We start from the raw sequence: 21573 nt of genomic DNA on the forward strand, positions 1-21573 counted from the left end.
TTATTTAATGCACATCTGAAGTGAGTTTATTTATTTAGGGCCTACATTCTCAATAGAATCCTAGAATAAGTTATTTCAATATGCCGAATGGTCTACTATTTTGTCGAGATTGTCGCGTTGAACCAATTTTAACCCCCAAGAAAATCATTAAGCAGTCATAATAATGTTTGTTGAAAGAGATATAAGAAATTAATGGGTTGGGTTTTGTTGTCCTGGAAATAATTTTATCCTCATATATTATAGAGTTTAGGTTAAAAGATGTCGTTTTTCTCATACCAATACGATATATAACCAAAGAAAACGGTAAGAATGCTTTGGGAAACATGTATATAATTAAAGGCTTAATTATCTTACGGGGAGTGACTTTATGACTCGAATTTTAAAGCCTAATAGTAAAAATTTCTTTTCTTTTCAATGGACCTATATCGAAATTATCTGACTGACGTTTACCAGCAATTGTTGTAACTTTCTCAGTGTTGGGTGTAAAAATATATCAACAAATAGGTAGCTGTATCGTTTTCAACATTATCACTTGACCTCTTGTAAAATCAGTCGTCAATGGGATTTAAATCTAACTGTATAAAGTCGGGTTGATGAGCTCTAAATTAAAGACGGTATCAGAGTGGAGAATGTCTTTATCAATAACACATTATAACCAGGACTTAATAATCAGGTATTGCAGTTTTCCCACACATTTTACAAAGATGCCATTTCTTCCCTATTTCGCCCAGTTTTAAAGTCGTTTTTTTTTTTCGTCTTTCGGTCATCGCCACATACTTTTCCACGATGTCTTCCTTTCATCTCAAATACTGCAAACTGCCATATATTGGTTATGCTCTTATATCTCAAAGTCCACAAGTCAAGTGCTTCTGGCTTGTGTGTGTGTGTGTGTGTGTGTGTGTGACGAAAAGTGGCATAGTTGTTTTAACTAAAAGTTGACAGTAGTATAAGTGTATGAATGGAATGTGATAGACCTTTTGTTGCAACTATTGACTCTTTCCTAATGAGCAATATAGTAGGAGTAGCTGTTGGTTAGAACAGAGATATGGAACGTATCGGTCTAATAGGTGTAGTCATTTTGAAAATGAAACCATACTGTGATCCAATCGTATACATAATTACAATTATCACTTTCACAAAATAAATAAATAGATAAACCTGGGGTAACGCTTAAATAAAGTCAGCACTTCAGGCTTTGAACATTATCATGGTTTTATGTTTTTTATTACTATTTATAAATTATTGTATAATTTGTCTCAAACACGATTTTGTGCCCGCACTCATCGTTGCATCGTACCTCCATTTTCTGTCGAATTTTGGCCTTTATCTCCTTTATCGGAGGCTTTATTTTATCTCCCAGACTCTTACTCTGGTGATAACTAGTATGATTTTAAGTTTAATTGCTGTCACAGTGAAAAGTGAAAATAATCAAAAGTGAAAATTAGAAAATTCCCAGAGTGTACAGTGATTACAATATCCCAGAGGGAAAATCAGAAAATATCCAGAGTGAAAAGTGAAAATACCGGAGTGAAAAATGAAAATAGTTAGAGAGAAACGTGAAAATGCCCCTGAGTGAAAAATTAAAATAGCTAGACAGAAAAGTGAAAAGTCTCAGAGTAAAGTGTGAAAATACCCAAGAGTGCAGAATGAAAAATGAAAATAGCTAGAGAGAAAAGTGAAAATACCCAGAGTGCAGAGTGAAAAATGAATCGGAGCAGTGGTTTAGATATTATGTGAGATATCAGTGTCCACAGACGACGATAAACACAAGATCTTACCTAAACCTTCATTCAATGACGCAAGCGTCGTGAGCCGTCTGGTTTATATAACTTTTGTCAAGCCCAGTGAAAGAGTTAGTGGAAAACTGACAGGTTGAACTTATATGAAAGACATGATGCAGCAAGACACAACGAAGAGGAAAGTGAACATCGTTACAAGTACTACTATTTAATGCTTGTGTGTCTGTTCTGACGTTGGCCTCGGTTTTTGTTGGTAAGTTTTTTCTTTTTCCTTTTTTTAATTTTTTATAGGTAGGTCTATTTCTGTATCATCTGCGTCTTATTTTTCTATATCATCTGCGTCTTATCCTCTACGGTATGCCATAAACTCAAGCTTGGGCAGGTTCGGTGTAGGTAGTAGTAGGTACCTAATAGGATAGTAGCGATACTAGGTAGGTAGGTAGTGGCTTACCTAGTACCTAATACATTGTAGCGTAATGATACTTTTAAAGGACCAATGAATAGTAAGTTACGCATGTCTGCTTAATTAGGTAGGTAGGCTACCAATAAAAATGTGTAAGTGTGCATCCTATAGGGTAAACAACCACATGGTCTGGTTCAACTCACTGACGATCACGGCATGCCACCCTCCGAAAAAGTACTTATAACGCGTCCTGACACCGGAGATGGGCATCAGTCGCGACTTCTTGTTGGTGAGAGACGGAGCTAAAGACCTCTACTCTCCTTTCGAAGTAAGTATTTTCTCCAAAGTTAGAAATTAAGGCCAAATTTAAAGCATTAAACAGAGGGTAGTGAAAAGGGTGTCAAACACAGTGCAAATCTCACCAAAACGCTTTCGAAATTTTTACTTACGCTTAAATATTTTAGAAGATTGATGCCATCTTGATGTTTGCGGAGTCGCTTGTTCAACAACTTCCCATTTCCTGTGATAAATCTGCACACCACTTGTACCCACAGACGCTGGGGCACTTTCATCACAACAATCGGAACATGGTCCCTAACCACAACGTTTTTAAGGAAACTACCTACTGTTTTGGTAGAAGAAGGCGATGAAACGTACGCTAGATAATTATTTAAATAAATAGTAAAACATCAATATTTTACATATTTATGATGATTAATTTGAAATTATTTGTTATTGAAAAATTAACTCGATTCTGACTCAAATTTAAGTAATTATTTTTTTTGAATTAGAACGTTCTTTTAGTTCTGTATTATGATGTCACGACATCTTGACTTTCGTACCTATTGTAAATGAATTTCTATACTCAACTTTCTTCCAGAACAGTTTACCAGTTATTCATGCAGATTGTTATTAGCTATTCATGTAATTGTTATAATCGTAATGCGCATATATATCTTTATTATTTACTTTTTGGATATATGAAGATATTTTACTGCTGGATTACCGCCGTAGTGTGACGCAATCGCTTTCAGTCCCTAGGCCTCTGTCTGTTTTCGCGCCATAAGAAATTTTGGGGCCGAATTTGCAATGACCAGAAAGTCATTAAAAGAGGAAAGTTAGCATTGAGGGGCATATGTTTTGATTGAGAAAAATAAAAATTTATTCAATAGCTAGCTTGTAAAAAATACTTGATTACAAAAAACTTGATTGACAACTAAGCAGCATGCCTACTTTAGAGACAGTGCAAGCACGTTTGTTCCGATACGTTATATACAAACCATTGGTCCTTTAATAATAGGAAGGTAACTAGCGGCAGCTGGAACAGTCGTAAGCTTCGAACAAGGGAGTTCGGTAGTTAACTGCTTGTCCGACAGTGCGCGCGCCGCGCGACTGGGAGGTGAAGAATCACTTTTGCTTTCGGCCGCGTTGGTGTTGGACGTGTTCGTCATCGCTCTCTGCCCGCTTCATCGTCATATGCTTTGGTTGTGTGTTGTTTCTTCAACTTGGTATGTTAGTGTAATGAAATGTATTGTAAGTACGTGACTTTCTTTATTACTTTTTATTACATTGATTATGGATTCTCGTGTAATGGAGCTATCCCCGCGCCCCCCATCAACTGCAGAGTTTGCACTGGTGTGGAGGGCTGCAAGTGTGGGGTCTTTCACTCTTTCCCCGAGATAGATCCTCATGTCCTTTGTGCGGGGGCGTGAAGGCTCTCGGACCGAGCCATGTAATTTTGTGTGAATTGGTCGGAGGTGCAGTGGGTGCTGTACGAGGGTAGGAGGAAGTGTAGACCTGCCAAGGAGTCGTCAGAAAGCTCTCCAGCGACTCCCTTGGTTGTGGACACTTCCTCTTCTTTCCTGCCCCCGGCTCAGCTCCCGGGTATGGCGCCTTCCCCTTCGGGGGGGGGTTTCTCGGTCCTTCTCTTTGCCCGATCCGTTGAGCGTAGAGGAGGGCGCGAGGTACCCCGACGTGCAGTTGTATTCGGGTCTTCCGTTAGCTCAGGGCGGGGCTTCCCCCCCCCCCCCCCCCCCCCCCCCCCGCGAGGGGGAACCCCCTCCTAATCACCCAACTGTTGCTTCCTCAGGTGCTCCTGCTGCGGGCGACGACCTCAGCCAGGTGAGGGTGTCGCTGGGGCTCCAGGGCATGCCGAGTGTCCAGGGGCTGCTCCAGCATCTGGCGGGTGCTGTGCCAGTCACCCATGGAGCGGTGACCACCACTACTACCACTGTCTCAACTCCAGGGTACTCCGCCCTCCTCACTTGGTCTACACCCCACACGTGATGTCTGTGACTCCAACGGCCACTGTGCAGGGCCCGATCGCAGCCATGCCGAGGAGGGGCGTGCTTCCCCCTCCCGGGTTCTTCGTGCTGCCAGCCCCTGACTTCCGATGCCTGAAGAGCTCACCCCTCGACCTACCGCCGGTACCCAGGATGTCGCTGGCTGCTGCCCCTTCTCCCGCTGTACCTGACCTGCCTGCCGTACCTGCCGCTCCTGCTGTTCCTGCTGTTGCTGCACCTGCCGACGTCGTCCCAGCCCGTGGTGTTGCTGCCCCAGTCGCTGGTCCTTCCGGACAGGTGCAGTTGGGCCCTGTTGCTTCGGCAACAGCAGCACCGGTTCCATCCTGGATGGAGGACCTGATGTCTGTCCTGAGGGAGCTGACGAAGAAGAAGAAGAAGAAGAGGAAGGTATCGTCGTCGTCTTTTCCGTCGCCTGCTGCCGCCTCTTCCCCTTCGACTTCCAAGGCTTCCAAGCCGAGGAAGAAGAAGGCTGCCTCCTCCCCCCTAAGAAGGCTCCCTCGGGAACTTCTAAGGGCCTGTCTCACTTCGGTGGGACGGGGGTTTCTTCCGCTGGTCCTCCTGCTCCTTCGGGAGCGGGGCCCGTCTCTCCTTCCGCAAGGAAGAAAGAAGAAGACGGGGACCAGAGGGGTACCGGCTAACACCGGTACTAACTTGCCTGGTGCTAGGGGCGCTGCCGCTACACCAGGTTCCGGCTCGGCCTCTCGTTCGCGAGAGGTACCGAGTGTACAGTCTCCCGAGGGCGACCGTGCAGCCAAGGCTCAGGCGTCCAAGTTCGCTCGGCACCAGGACCAAGGCACGGAGCAGAAGGCTGGTGAGAGCCGCTCAAGTGACTCTCTCCAGGCTAGCGAGCGCTCTCGTAGCGACCAGCTGGTTACCAGGGTTGCTGTGACGGTCCCAGACCAGCCACGGGCTGAGGCTGGTAAGAGGTCCCCTCAATCGCAGGCTGGTTCCAGTGGTTCAACGTGCCATGAGGACAGGCACCGGTCCCACCGCGACAGTGGTCTCTGCAGGTCCCCTGACTGCCGCTCCCACCGGGACCGGACGGATAGGGGAACCAGCAGCAGCTCCTCTGACGCACGGGACCGGGGCCACTGTTCTCGGTCCAGCCGCTCGCCCCAGGGTAGCGGCGCGACCAGGCCTGCAGCTCGATCGCCAGTGCGGGTTGGCGATCGCCTGCAGCCTCTCAAGCACACCGGTTCTGCCGGTGAGCGAGGGGGGAGCGTCAGGTCTTCCTCTCCTGTTCCTTCAACTTCTCAGGTTACACCGGGAAGGGCGAGGCAACAAGGAGTGATCGTGAGGGGCGATCCCACCATGACGCCTTACGGGCCAGGCACGGTCCTCGGATCGACCAGGTCGTATGTGCAAGTGGCAGGAGGAGACTGGGAGGGGTCTGTCGCTGTTCCTCCTTCTGAAGGAGGAGGGTCTCGGTAGTCGTTCTTGCTGGAGGGGCTTGACGGTCCTACTCCTCAAGATGTGGTGTCACTCCTGAGATCCAGAGGAATTTTTTCTGAGTCATTGCGCTGTTTCGTCAGCACAACGACCTTGGGGAAGGATCGCCGCTCCCACCATCTGAGCCCATGTCCCGGCTCAAGTCATTCTGGGGGCCTAAAAAGGAACCCAGGGTGAAAGTGGGTCTGCCGCAATCGGAGCTGGCCGACTCAGTGCTAGGCCAGGTGGACTTGCTCGTCTCCGGACAGGAGGGTTCGCTTCGGTCTGGCAGGTCGTCTAAGCTACTTCCTCCTCCTCTACTGCGACAGAGAAAATTCTATATGCCATCCGAGGATCCAATGCCGCCCAAACATGTTAACCCGTTCCTTGGTCCAGCGTTTCTCCGCAAGAAGCTGCTGGTCCAGACCTGTGGTGGCGGTTGGCGATCGCCTGCAGTCCTCCCAGCCTACTAGTTCTGCTAGTAGGCATGGTAGGAGCATCAGGTCTCCCTCACCTGTTCCTTCAACCTCCTCAGGCTACACCGGGAGGAACGAAGCGAACAGGAGTGACCGTGAGGAATGCACTTCTTACGATACGGCCATGAGCCTGGTTCGGTCTTGGGATCAACAGATCCTTGCTCAAGTGATTGGAGAAGATCGTGGGGGTGGCTGGCAAGGACGAATGACGTTACCCAGACTCTTGGAGGGACCATCACCGCTGTTCACGTGACAGTCCGTCTGGACCACGCACTCAAGAGAACAGGGCGCGCTCCCCCTTCGGTCCTCTTGAGAGGTTTCGGCCTCGACGAGGACTGGGACGCGTCGGAGGACGGTATCGGCTTTCTCCTGTCAGGTGCTCGTTCAACCCCACCCAGACGACGGTCACGGTGGCGGCAGACGCTTAGCCTACAGTACGAGTTCGTAACCCTCCTCGGGAAAACGTTGTCTCCTGACGGTAACGTTTTCCCAGACTCTGGCGGTGATGGCTGCTCATACTCGCTTCTCCAACTGCTAGTTCCGCTGGGAAGGCGAGCGAGTATCCAATCTTCCTCCCCCATTCCCTCTCTCCCTACGGCTACGAAGGAAATGGGAGGGATCCTGCAGAGCGTTCTCCGTAGGATTCCACGTTGGGGACTGCGTTCCTTGGGGGACCTTCGGGTCCTGCTGGACGTAAGTCCCCGTCGTTGAGGAAGGATCCTGCCCCATCCTCGATTTCTACAGGAATCGGGAGGACCACCAACCGATGATCATCTGACGAATTTGGTGGGGGTTTCGCCGAGCGCTTAGAATTCTCCGGAATTTCTAGCACTTTCAGAGTGTTCTGGTTTTCTACGATCTGCAAACACTTGGGCAAAACCACGGTCCAGAGTGGGCTAGACGAGAATCCCAGATAATTGTTATTACGATAATCGGGAATCTCGCCGAATGCTCGAATTCCTGGAATTTCTAGCATTTGGAAGAAGCACTGCTGCTGAAGGAAGAATATCTCACAGTAGGCAGCCAACCCTGGGATAGAGAAGAACAGGTGGGAACATCCAGTTTGGCTTGAACTATCGTCTTCGGTTTCCTGTTATCACCATTGAAGTCTTCCTTCGGGGAAAACTTCTCCTTCCCTCTCTTCATTAGAGAATGAAGGGTGTCAGCTTCCAGTCCTTATTCTCATTCCTCGAATGGAAAAGAATTTAGGATGGAGGTCTTTGTACAGGAACCTACAAATATACTACGTACTATATTGCCCTCGCGACATGACCTGGTAATCAGTTGAATTGTCCGAGGTGTAGGCACATACCGTAGTTAACTTTACGGATTGTGACGGAGACGAATAGTATATTGTTCCGACACGGGATACAAACCTTTCGGTCCTTTTACAATAGGAAGGTAACTAGCGGCAGCTGGATGGTCGTAAGCTTTCGAACAAGGGAGTTCGCTGTGGACTTAGTTCGATCGACACCCACCATGGAGTGTCGGTGTCCTATCCACTACTGAGAAGAAGAACTTCACTGCATTGGGATAGGAGAATGCGAGACACTTCCTCCTGTATTTGAAGAAGGAAGTAGGTTTGCCGAATCAAACTGTCAAGGGGTACAGGAGTATGCTGGCCGCTGTGTTCAGACACAGAAGCTTAGACATTTCCAATAACTTAAATCTTAGAGACCTCCTCAGGTCTTTTGAGACGAAGAAGGAGCGTCAATGCAGAGCCCCTTCTTGGAATTTAGATATTGTCGTAAAGTTTTTAGTTACTAACAAGTTCGAGCCTCTAAGAAATGCATCTTTGAGAGATGTCTCGAAGAAGACCATCTTCCTAGTTGCTTTAGCTACAGCTAAAAGAATTAGCGAACTTCAGGCAATCAGTAAAGAAATAGGCTGGAAACACAACAAGGCAGTGTGCACTTTCCAGGAGGATTTCTTGGCCAAGAATGAAAGCCCATCTAATCCTTGGCCAAGATCCTTTGAAATTATGGGTCTTTCCGACCTTCTGGGTCAGGAACAGGAAGTGGTTCTTTGTCCAGTAAGGGCTTTGCGTTATTACGTTGAAAGAACCAAAGATATTAGAGGGACCTCAGGATCCCTTTGGTGTTCAGTGAAAAAGCCTAATAGACCCTTGACGAAAAATACTATCGCCTTTTTTCTCAGAGAATTAATTAAAGAAGCACATATGCTTTGCCAAGAGGAAAACTTCGGACTACGTAAAGTCAAGGCGCACGAAGTTAGAGCGGTAGCTACATCCTTGGCGTTCAAGAAAAATATGGCCCTCAAGGAAATAATAATAGAGACGACATATTGGAGGACCAATTCAGTTTTTGCCTCCCATTATTTAAGAAACGTCAAGACAACTTTTGACAACTGTCAAACGTTGGGCCCGTATGTGTCCTCAGGTGCAGTATTGGGCAAAGGAGTTTCCACCCCATAACCTACTAACATGCTAGGGGTTTTTAATTAGGTTATAGTATTTTTATGCTTGTCTGAGAGGGTATATACCCTCTTCAGTCTATGATGTTAGGTTGTTAGTGTTGGTGTGTGTGTTGTTCAGGTGGTCTAATAAGTCCTAGCATGAATGCCCATGGTAAGAGAGGGCTAGGGTTTCTGTCAACACATTGGTCACGTCCAGTTGTCAGATCCTTTTAGAGCTTCTTCAACAAATAGGTCACGTCCTAGTTGAGAGCTACTAAGGTAAAGCAGGCTCAGAGGCAGGACCTATGAAGTCAGCTACCTTAGCAGGTAAGGAACCAAGGAGTAGAATAATATTTATTACTCTTTATGTTTAAACTCCAACGATGTTGCTGTCTTTGACCCACCTCCAAATGTGTCAATCAGCTATATATATACCTGCCAGGTACGTATCATACATAAAAATGACATTTTTATGATAAAACAAAGTTTTCTGTATACTTACCTGGCAGGTATATATAATTAAATTCCCACCCTCCTCCCCTCAGGAGACAGGGTTCAGAGAAAATTTGATGAAAATGGGAATGGTTCCAAGCGCCAGCGCCACGGGAGCGGGGTGGTGATCAACTGAACTACCGGTAAAGTAGCGGTTGCCGCGAGTTTTGAAAATTTCTGCCAGTGCGACAGAGGATATAGCTATATATATACCTGCCAGGTAAGTAGTATACATAAAACTTTGTTTTATCATAAAAACGTCATTTGTTCATGAAACTTACCTGACAGATATATATATAGCTGTATTCTCCGAAGTCCGACAGAATTTCAAAACTCGCGGCACACGCAGTGGGCGGCCAGGTGGTAGTACCCATTCCCGCCGCTGGGAGGCGGATATCAGGAAGCTAGTTCCCATTTTCTATTCATATTTTTTTCTGTCGCCTGGTCGGTAAACAACTGTTTACAGACCTCCGCCTAGGATTTGAAACTTCATTAGCCGCTTAAGTATCCTAATTATTCTTTCGATTATTGACTTGGATTTGTGGCTAGGCATACGCTATCGTAAATTTTTCATTGCATTTGATGTCTGAAGCTAGTTAGCCTAGTTTCAGACTTTGTTGTCTGCTTGGGGTAAGGTGAAGCTACCGGAACTTTCGGTAGACACTCGCTTAGTATATATGGCGTTTACATGTTTTCTTTGCATAAGTTCAATGTAATTAGTGTAATGTGTGACTGATTACGGAAGAAGGAGGATTCATGTACGCATTTTAGAGCGTGTTAGAATCAGGAGTTTTCCTCCACAGTAAACAGAAGTTAGAAATAATGAACCTTCTAACCTCCTGTAGATTTTATTTTGCCTAACCCTGTGGTTATGGCTTACGGCCTAGAAGAAGTGTCTTGCTAGAGGATTACATCAAGTAATCTTAGACTAAAGTGCTCGCTCTCCAATCAGTGTTGTGAAGTGTTAGTGCCCCTTGTGTGTGGAGGGGGGGTCGTCAGATCGGCCCCATAATGCTCTAGGCCTGGACCTCTGTCGGACTCCCAGGACTCAGGGAGAGGGCATGTCGAAAGCCGCAAGAGGAGGGTTACGGGGGCTCCCACCGATCTGGCGTCCCTTCGGCAGAACCTGTTGACGCTTCCCAGCTGCTAAAGATCGTGCACGTGCACGAAATCTTGAAGGATTGCTTCTCGGTCCTCCGAGGCGTCCTCCCCAACCCCGCGCAAGGGGTTGGAGCTCTCGGAAGGACTCGCCAGTCCTCTAAGAAGCTTTAGAGAAGAGGACGCTTCACGCCTCTCTCTCGTTAGGAGGGAACGTCAGATCGGCCCCATAACGCCTCTAGGCCTAGACTCTGCCTCTCGGACTCCCAGAAAACCAGGGAGAGGGCATGTCAAAAGCCGAAGGAGGGGGTTACGGGTTTGTTTTCATGCTGATCTGGCTTCCTTTCGGCAGGTCCTGTTGTCGCTTCCCAGGCTGCCGAAGATCGAGCACGTGCACGAATCTTGAAGGATTGTTTCTCGTCCTCCGAGGCATCCTCCCACACAGGGGTTGGGGCTCTCGGAAGGACTCGCGCCCCTAAAGAAGCTTTAGAGAAGAGGACGCTTCACGTCCTCTCTCGTCACGAGAGGATGAAGAGTAAAGAGGCCACATTTACCCTTTTCGATGAATGCACTGGCTCTTTTCCTAAGGGACATATTTAGGAGGCTCATTCATCTTGCCAGAAGAGTGATTTGAGCGTCCTGCGAGTGAACGCTCATTTATACATCATGTATACATTATTAAGGAGGCTCATTCATCTTGCCCAGAAGAGTGATTTGAGCCTCCTGCGAGTGAACGCTCATTTATACATTATTAAGGAGGCTCATTCATCTTGCCAGAAGAGTGATTTGAGCCTCCTGGCGAGTGAACGCTCATGAAGTTAGAGCTGTTTCAACCTCGCTAGCATTCCAAAAGAATTTGGTAATCAAGGACATTCTTGATTCCACCTTTTGGAGGAGCAACTCAGTTTTTGTCTCCTCTCCTCATGGCGCTCTGTATACGTTATGTAACGTTCGCTTTACTTCGAAAAAGCAAGCTGATAAGTTTGACGTCCGGCAAGCTGCTTTGCACAGTCAAACAACTTATGCTCAGGTTCGGCATAAGAAGGGCAATTTAGACGTGAGGTAGCTTTTGGAGGTGCTCGACGTCCTATAAGTAGAGACATTCTCCAGGACGCATCGGCAAGCACCTTGCGAGGGTGGTCTTTCGGACGCTCAGGCGTTCCTTTGCTGAGTGCGTTTCTGGAGATGTTCTTTTGCATTACTAAGACGTAAGTTTGGCGCACAGGCGGCCACTGTCTTTGTAAAAGGTATGAAGGTCTTTAAGGCCCGTCTTTGAAGACGAAAACGCCATACGTCTTCCTTTAGTGTTCACACACTTCAGGAGCAGCGTGCGGCACTCCATGCAGACTCGCATGAGGACGTCCCTTGAAAATATTTCAACGTCATACGCAAAACGCAGTTCGTCATAACATTGAGACTGTTGGCAAGGTCGCTCGCCAGGACGCCTCTTGGCGGGACTTGCATGCATCAGGGCGCTCAACGAGTTCCTCTCTGAAACGTCGTTCAGAAGACTTGGTGTTCTCTGCTCAGACACGCTCTTAGCTACGCAGGACGTTTTTTGAGGACGCTTTCCAGGACGCTCGGCAGGACGCTTATGAGGACGCTTTTGTGCACATTCGCCAGGACGCTTCGGTGGAACGTCGCAGGACGCTTTGCGCAGAGAAAAGACTTGTAGAAGGCGTTTTATTTGCTGTTCAGGACGTTTCTTAGGACGCTTGACGCTTTATAAACGCTCGTCAAGAGGAGGTTTTTTCAGACTCTCCACAGGACATTCCTTTACAGAAATTTTTAAAAAGGATTCGGAGTTACGGGGAGAGAGCATACCCAAATTTTTTCTTCGATCCCTCTTTCCTCTTCATCGATTTCTCTGAGAATCGGGAAGATTATATACTCGGATTCCTGGGTGACTTTCGGTCATGTTAAAGGGTTTTCCCCTATTAGCAAAGTGCTAATAGTTTTGTCAAGTAAGGACGTTTTCCCCATTGTCAAGATACTAAACGTTTTGTCATTTAAGTGGGGGGGGGACCCCTCATAAATGGGGTAGTTGCTCATTGACTAGATTTACGTTTTTTATCGTTTAAGCGGATAAACTCATTAACAAATTTCGGAAGAGCTCTCATTCATTTTCAGAGGCTCATCGGGGAGTAGGAAAAAGACTTGTAGACTAGATCCAGGAAGTCTTATGTCCAATATCATAAGAACATTGAACGGTCCTTTTTTCGATCCTCGGTTCTCTCTTGATGATCTCTATTCGAATATTACTCCCCTTTTCTTGGCAAAGAGTCTTGGCAAAGAGTCAAGGAGTTCTTTTAAAAAGTCTCATTCATTAGAACGTGGACAGTCTTTTTTCCTTTCTTTCTCTCTTCCTCGTCAAGGAAAGATGTAGTAGAGAATTCGATGTTCAAATTACTACAATACTTACGTAGTTTATCTTTGCGTCGTTTTGCTAACGCATGGGTCAAGTCATATACGCATATCGTATTTACCTCTGCGGATAGAAGCCGAAAGAACTGTTGTTCTAATGTATTTATTTGACACTCCCTTCAACCTTCCAAGAGTTTTCGGAGTAAGAATAACTATTCAGGTATGGTTACGACAACACCAACTCAGATTCTGTATTTAGCGAATTTTTGTTTCGTTTAAATATGCCTGCCTTGAGAGTTTTTCCTTTTGCTCGATAATTTCATACCTATCCCTCGTAAAAGGAGTAGCTGGCAACTCAGGCAGATAGTGCGAGACGATGGAACAAGGCTGCTGTTACTGTGATCTACGCAGTCCCACCGGCTAGCTCGGTGTCATGCGCGGTTGGTTGCGTCTCTCTGCCCTACAATACAATCATGGATTTTAGCCTCGGGTTGAGGAAATTTCTAGTAATCATGAATGAACATGCCTTCCGTTTACTTAGAAATTTCAACAAGATATCTCTTATACTTGTTCGGTGCGGGTTTACCGCACGGTAACAGAATTCTTGTACGAATCTACCGCGGCATAGCACTATAATAATGCTCTCCTGCTTAGGCAAAGCGCAGCCTTATTTAGGGAAGGAAGCAGGCTGAGGTGAGGGAATGGATGAGTTTGCTGGGGGACCATTTTCCGCGTGGAGAAGCTTGTTTTTCCCCCTGAATAAACAGCAATTCAGACCTCTACAATTTTCCTCACGAAGAAATTGGAATAACATCAAAGATCTTGTAATAATTCTAATTTTCTCAACGGCTTGAGGATCACCTCGGGTGATAGCGAGAGGGTGCCAGACATCCGAACAGAAGGAACAGATGTTCTGGCACATTGTCTGAAAGAATTGGAAGCCAAATTGGTCGGCTCTCCAGTTCCTCGAAGGGTGAGTTGGATCGATTGTGGCCCAAATCATCTCGGATAATTTCTCAGCTCTCTCATAGCTCAAGAAGAGAGAATTGGTTATGGGCTTGGGCACGGAAACGTAACGATCCTCAAGAGGTTCGTTAAACCACTACTGCACGTCCGTGCGGGTCTTCTCGATCGAAGGCAACAACTACTGACGTCTGAGTAATCCTCACTTAGAAGTATGTCGAAAGTGAGGAGAGACTGAGGGCGTCCTTTCGTTAAGTTTTTCGTAATATTGAAGACGAAGGAGCTTCCTCTTAAGTTGTTCCCTTATTCATGATCCTAGAGGATTAGCTTTAGTCGCCACATGTTGGCCTCTAAGAGGTTGGATTCACAGAGGTCAGGTAATTCAGAGAATTGTCCAAAGACCCTTCCCGAGAGAATCGGTGTAATCTAACATCGTCACTTAGTGAAGTATCTAATATCTCTCCTCTCTGAGTCTGAAGGCGTTCAGACTATCGAGAAGCGATAAGATCTTCAAGATTATGGCAGTCTCTTGGCCAAGGCAAAGCAGTGCTGCCTATTTTCAGTGTTCAATCGGAGCGGGCCGTTTCTGGAGATAGTGAAGGGAAATGATTGTTCCTCCAACTCGACCTCTGTGAATTTCTTTATGGTTCTATCTTTCCATATGAAGTATGAGATAAGATAGAAGTCCTAACTATTGTAGAATATGCAAATACGTATGTTGTTGACGGCCTCTAGGCTCAGAGATTCGGTTCTGTCAAACAACAAAGCTTCACGATCTTTGAGGTCTGGGGAGATCTTGAAATTCTCTGGATTGCAGGTTCCGGCATGGAACTTAGACGTATCTGAGTTTCTGATGCCCAAAAGCATTTCGAACCTATCCTTTCTGCGAACTTAATACACGTGACCAGAAAGGCTAACATTCTAAACCGCTCTAGCCCAACGGCAAAGAGGGTTAGTGAGCTTTTAGCCATCATCAGAGTTTTAGCTTTAAAGGACATAATGCGGTCTGTCCTCTAAGCCTTCCGTTCTTGATAAGAACGAAAACCTGTCTAACCCTTGACCCGAAGGCTTGGAGACCAAGGGTATGGCACAAATTATTGGGCAAGGGCATTAGAGAGTCCTGTGCCCTGTCGGGTCTCTCAAGTTTTATCTTGATAAAACTATAGTAAGTCGAGGTCAACGGACAATCTGCGGTGGTTTCCGTAAAAGACCAGACTAGTTCATGTCCAAGAACACCCTGGCATTATAGTCAAGGAGTTCTTTTAAGAAGTCTCATTCATTATGTTTGCAATAAAAGATTTGAGATTTTTTCTTCAATATGAAATGCTCAAGAGGTGAGGGCGCGGCCTCGGAAGCATTTCAACAGGGCATGACACTCAGTAACATCCTGAGTGCCACGCTTTAGCGAAGCAACTCTGTGTTCGCTTCACACTCCCGACGGGATGTGAAGACGACATTTTGAGATCTGTAAGTCGCTAGGACCATACATATCCGTAGATATATTATTGGGGGCAGGAAGCAACACGAATCCTATCCTATAGAAAAGGGATAGGTGTGCTTTTAACTTTGAAGGGTTGGTCGCTTGAGGCGCGTTCCTTTTCTTTAGCCTAGAAGTTATGGAACTAACTTTGATAGGTTAGGTCAGGTGGTGGTTTTTAGCTTCGTTGCCCTCAGAAGTATGGTCATATGGTCTAGTCACATTGTGGTCACGCCACCCCCGTTGACGAATCATCTAGAGCTGCACCAGCATTACAGGTCTCTACCTCTGCTGGCAACTCTAGTAACGCAGAAGCAGAACTTTGGTGACAGTAATCACGAAGTCGGCTATGCTAACAGGTGAGGAACAAAGATGTATATCATCGACTTAATTTAGTTTCCCAAAAAATCCTATTCTGTCTTTTCCCACCATCCGAAGGTGGGATTCAGCTATATATATATCTGTCAGGTAAGTTTCATGAACAAAATGTTATTGTTATAATACAATTAAGTTTGTTCATACTTACCTGGCAGATATATATAATTAAAGTGCCCACCCACCTCCCCTCAGGAGACAGTGGCACTGATAAAATATGAATAGAAAATGGGAATAGTTCCTGATATCCGCCTCCCAGCGGCGGGAATGGGTACTACCACCTGGCCGCCCACTGCGTGTGCCGCGAGTTTTGAAATTCTGTCGGACTTCGGAGAATACAGCTATATATATATCTGCCAGGTAAGTATGAACAAACTTAATTGTATTATAACAATAACATTTTTACGAAGAGCGTCACATGCTTATTTTAGTTCGTATGGGGCTTTCATATATCACATTATGTTGACGAAACTTCAATCTTTTGAATGGTATGCTTAGAGTTGTAATTGTATTCTTGTTTCACCAATTAAATATCGAGTGAATAAGACCCGTCCAGGGTGATGATGGTGGATTGGATCCTCCGTGATTGTTTACCCTAGTAAGTCCATAAGAATTGGAGATATGACATTTTTACTACCACCATAGCTAGGTAGGTGGGACCTGCGTGTCGTAAAATGGGACTTAAAAGGACAGCTGCTGCCTTGCAGTCTTACTTTTTATTAGTAAAAGGCTAGGCCAATATAACCGTGGAAACTGCTGCCTTGCAGGTGGACTTTTTGGTATATCTAAATAATAACTCCTCGTCGATTATTTCTTTGGAAATTACAGTTTCCTATAGTATTCGGGTTTCTTATTGAGAATTTACTGTTATTTTTGAGCGGTCGACTGTAATTAGCCCCCAGGGGCCAGTACTAAACATGGCGAAATACATTGGGCGCCCCAATCCCTAGTGGATGTCATATTTGCAGTTACGTTCCTTGCAGTCCGTGCGGAGTTATTTTTTAGAATTACCGACTTTTTAGTCAAAGGCGAGGCCCACCGCCTATTATAACTGTGGTTGATGACACCAAAGGCATGCTGTCCTAAAAACCCCTTTGCCAAATAATAAACCATGCCTGATGTTGTAAGGAAAGGCGCATCAGGCAACTAACCCCTTAGTGTAGGATAACTGTGGGAAAGAAGAATGTTTCAGAGATGAATATGAGATTAACCCTATGCTCATGTGGGATGATAGTGGGAAACTGAGGCTTGTAGGTAGGTGGGAGAAAGCACAAATAATAGAAATACAAGCATGTATTCTAACCTAAGGTAACTAGGATTTCTGGGTCCTCACCTGGCCTGGAGCTGTGAACCCACACTTGGCCTAACTGAAGATACTATAAACTAAAATGAATTTGTTCATATGCAGAACAAACCTTCGGTCTTAACAAAAGGATATTTTCCAAGCACTAGCTGGTAACTGGTTAAAAACATAAGATTAAGCAAGGAATCTGTGAGATCTGGCAACTCCTGCGCGTACGAGGTGATAGCTGGTCAGAGATTGCACACCACTCCATGACTTGTCCAATCTTTCCTTAACTGCCTTCGAGAGTAAGATGCAATCGCTTTGCTCTCCTTACAAGCCGGTTGATTTGTGCCCGTGTTTCTATCTTTTCAGTGGGTTTGTTTGTGATTGTTTCTGCTTCTAATGGATTCCACCAAGTCTCCACGGCCTCGTCAATGCATTTGCCCGGACATTTGGGGATTTCTGGCTTAAGGTTTCTGGCTGCTGCTATCACAGACCCTCATACTATGTGCAGTAGGTGCCGTGCTAATTATTGTACGATTACTAATCCTTGTCGGGAATGTCGTTCCTGACCTAAGTTGCAGTGGAGAGGGTTTTACAAGAAGAGGGAACATCTTAGAGTTTCAACTCTTCCTTCTTGGGAGTGTTTTTCTTCTCCTCGGCTGGACAATTTGACATCTCCCTCTGCTGTGATCGCTGTCCCTGCAGCTAGTGGGAGTGCGCCCCTGTCTCCTTCCTTTTCTTCCATTAATTCGCCGATGGAAGTATCGGGAGTACCACAGGATGATGTTATGTTTTAATGTAGCCCCCTCTCCCTCAGTTTCTAATTTTCTTCCTGAGAGGGAGGAGGCTTAAGTTTATATATTAACCTCATTTAGGATATTGGGGCCTTGTGCCCCAATTCCCAGGCACTCTTTTCTGAATATAAATAAATCACCAATTCCATTTTTAACTGGTGCAAAAGTATCACAGGGATGTTAGAATACATTTATGTGTCTTGTCTTCTACCCAAAAATCCCTGTATCCCATGCTGACTCCCCATAATTGTAGGTTAGAATTGAGAATGCTTAGGTGGATGTCTGGGGTGACAAGAGAGGATAAGATCAGAAATGACTACGTAAGGGGGTCGACTAAGGTGGTGGAAATATAAAAGAAAGTGCAGGAGGGGGGGGCTTAGATGGTATGGACACCTGCTGAGGAGAGATGAGGACCACGCTGGGAGACATACTATGGGGATGGAGGGTCGAGGGAGACCAAGAAAGAGATGGAAGGACTGTGTGAGAGGAAACTTATATGAGAAGGGAACTGATGAGGCAGAAGCACAGGATAGAAGTAGATGGAAACAGCTCATCTGAAACAGAGACCCTCTTATAAAAATGGGAACCAGCTGGGAAGAAGGAAGTTGGGCCAAGTGTCTCTCATACTACCAATTTGCTACCAAAGTGAATATCAGAAATATTTTAAACATACATGAAAACTTTTTGCAATAAAGTCAGAATAATCTATAAGACAAGGGTTGCATGTCTGCCTCAAAGGAGCCATGACTTAAAACTGAATCTGGCTTTTGATGCAAGGCCTGTATTCCAGAATTCACTTGACTGGTGAAACCCAGAACAAAAGAACCAACAAATTTCAGCATTGTTTGTGTCCCCACATGTTCTTATGAAAATAACAAGACTCAAATTCTGCTAGAAGGAATGTTTTGGTGAACCAGCTCAGCTGCCAGGGGCAATTATGGTCAGCTGTACCGTATTGTATATTGATTATGCAGTTGAACTGATGTTAATGCAATCAGACTAAGAGATAGCATTTTGAATGTCCAAACGCTGGGAGGTTGGAATAGAGAAGCAATGTGTAAAAATTTATATATGCAAGACAGAGTTTTGGTGATCTGAGAGGAAAGTATGAAGGTACCAGTGTAAGCTTCTGATGGAAGTGCTTGTAGTGACTGACTATAAGAGAAATAAGAGGTTTGTTCTCGTATAAACACAAACTAAATATCAGGCAGTTTTTGAGTTACATGAGTATTGACATCTTAATTTTTTGAGTGCCCCTCCTTGAAAATCAGAAAACTACTTTAACTTTGGCTCACCAAAGCTTGAAGAGTCAGAAAAGGACTCATCAATGATACCAGAGTGGGAGAAGACTTAATTCACCTTCTTTCAAGAATAATTCCATCTCTTAGCTAACTCATTATGTAGGAACTGCTGTGCATAGTATATAAGAGTTGTATATTTGTGATACAAAAAAATCTGTTGAAATTTAATCTTTTGTATTTTAAACACTAAGATTTTTATGTATAATTCAAAGGTTTCATTGTATATAATTTTTTTCAGTGATCAGAAATGTTTGCTGCACGTAATTTGTTCAGACCCCTACGGGTGTCTACCCGGAGTCACTTTAGAAATTTATCGGCGGATGTTCCGGTTGCCCCCAAGAAAAAGAGGCGCATCCTCAGAGCAGTTGGCAAGACATTAGGGGGGATAGCTATCGTTGTACCGGCTGCAGGTGGTGTTTACTACAGCATAAGTGATGACATTACTCGGCGACAAATTAGAGTAACTGTGGAAGGCATTGGAAGGTTTTTCAGGTAAAGTGTGTATGATTTTGGGTGCTTGGGTTAATTAGACTTCTTTCATTGTCATGATTAATTGTACAGTTGTGTAGCAGTCAGTGTCTACTGTAACCCCTGCATACTATTCCCTGATTTTGTCACCATAAGTTTGATTGTACCTATACATATATTACTGCATGGTTTCTAGACTCAAGAATGATTAATGTCTCCTGGCCTACACATTACCGTGAACACAAAATTCTATGATTTCTTATAAGTCACAAAAGTTTTGTAAATTATTTGTAAAAAGTGTAATACAGGCAGTCCCCAGTTATCGGCGAGGGGGTTGCCAATGAGCGAAAACCACCATTAACCGATACTCGGCGATTTAACCAGTTAATGATGCCCCTGTTAGGTATGTTATTGCGTCATAACCTGGCGTTATGGTGCCATAAATCACAGATTAAAAAATTGGATCGCCATTAACCGAATCCGGCGATAACTGGAGGCTGCCTGTAAAGTATTTCTAAAGTAAAGTAGAGAAGGTAAGAAAAGAAAAACAGAATTAATGCATAATTTTGTGTCCTTAAAAGATGAATAACAGAAAATTAGATTTACCCATATATACGTACGTATAATATGCACTTATTTTCTCCATTTGTGCCTAATGGTAAGGAACCTGTTCCAGTTCTGAATCAGGGTGGTGTTTGCACATCTCGAAAATTGCATTCAGAATAAAGATAAGCCTCAGAGATTAAGGTATTTTAATTTGGACACAAGAAGTAAAGGATGAGGAACAGTGAGTTTGAAAATAGTGTAGATCTGGGAGTAACAGGAAAATGGCTTGTAAGAATTCTTAAGGGGGATGGAAAAAGGTATAGATGAAGACCTAGGCCTTATCCTAAGCATGTGTTCACTTTCTGTATAATTTTACTTAACTTTGGTGTATGAGAACTCATTACAGAATACTTGTATTATTTTTATATTTGGTTTCAGGTCACTTAAGGTTGGTGCAATGATCTCGTTAGACTACAAATGGTCAACCTATGGCATGGATGAAACAAGTGACGAGTACATGGATGCTCTCCGTGGTGCTCATCAGCGTTCAGCAGAACGTATTTTGAAAGGTTGTCTTCAGGTGTGTTTTGAAACTTAATTATTTTCAAGTACTTGGGGGAACTATAGTTTATTCACTTTCATAAATATAATATTGATTAATTGTGTAAAAGCACTGGGAATAAAGTTCCATAAGAATATGAAATTGTATTGCCTTAGACAGGTTTTGTCCTATCACTTATATCAGTAGACTTGACATGAAAGAAAGGAGGGTAATAGGTACAAGTGGGTAAAGAAGATTAATGACTAATCGATAAAAGAAATTATGAATTGTAGCTCTTGTATTAAAATCCACTTGCTAATAGCTGCATTGTATGTTTATAATTTTTATTTTACCCCTGAACTATACTTTGCTTTTTATTAACTATATCTACTGAATTTCAGATGGTGGTCTGTATGTAAAATTAGGCCAAGGTTAATTTGTGTCGATGAATCATGTGTTGCCTAAAGAATATGTAGATACCCTAAAGGTACGTATTTCTGATTTTGCAGATTTCCTTTAGTTTTAAAAGATATTTACTGTTTTATAGCTTTACTAAGTGTAAGTGGTGATCTTTAATCTGTAGATTGCAAGCAGCCGTTTGGCTGATTAGCAGTACAATGTGAGAAGCAGGTCAAGCTGTGGTGACTCCTGGTTTTGTGAGCCTTGGGTGGGTTGTAAAGACCTATTGCACACTCCACATGTTAAAGGTGATTAGTTCAATGAAATTCCCTAAATGTTCATCAAGCTGGAACTATACTGATGTGGTAAAGAAAGTGAAAAAAGTTTGGGAAGGTAGGCTGTTCATTTCAGCCTTCTTACTTTGAAGTAGCTCAGCTGAGATTTCCAATTTTCCAGTCATTCTTTACTATTCTACCACTTTGAAAGGCTCTATTCTCAGAGTGGTACCAGTAGAAGAAATTTCATACCAAGGATTTGTGGTCTGTTAGTGGATTGTTGTTAACTTCGTCTCCATTTGAGAGTTCAATTTTGATTTGTGAAGTAAAGGGGCAGCTCAAAAGGATTGTATGTAAATGTACTACTTCTACACATTCGTGTGGTGTGGTGGATTCCACAAGACCTTCTGCATGCATGGAACCAAACA

General features: G+C 44.4%; 1 long non-coding RNA gene across 1 annotated transcript; it reads left to right on the forward strand.

The window, feature by feature from the left end:
* Nucleotides 1-1360: 1360 nt before the first annotated feature.
* On the forward strand, nucleotides 1361-20504 carry LOC135200381 (uncharacterized). The gene is made up of 3 exons (XR_010311275.1): nucleotides 1361-1992; nucleotides 19155-19408; nucleotides 20369-20504. It is a non-coding gene; the product is annotated as an uncharacterized LOC135200381 (long non-coding RNA).
* The last annotated feature ends 1069 nt before the right edge of the window (nucleotides 20505-21573 follow it).

The sequence above is a fragment of the Macrobrachium nipponense genome, chromosome 26 (assembly GCF_015104395.2).
Source record: "Macrobrachium nipponense isolate FS-2020 chromosome 26, ASM1510439v2, whole genome shotgun sequence".
In the NCBI taxonomy this organism is placed as follows: domain Eukaryota; kingdom Metazoa; phylum Arthropoda; class Malacostraca; order Decapoda; family Palaemonidae; genus Macrobrachium; species Macrobrachium nipponense.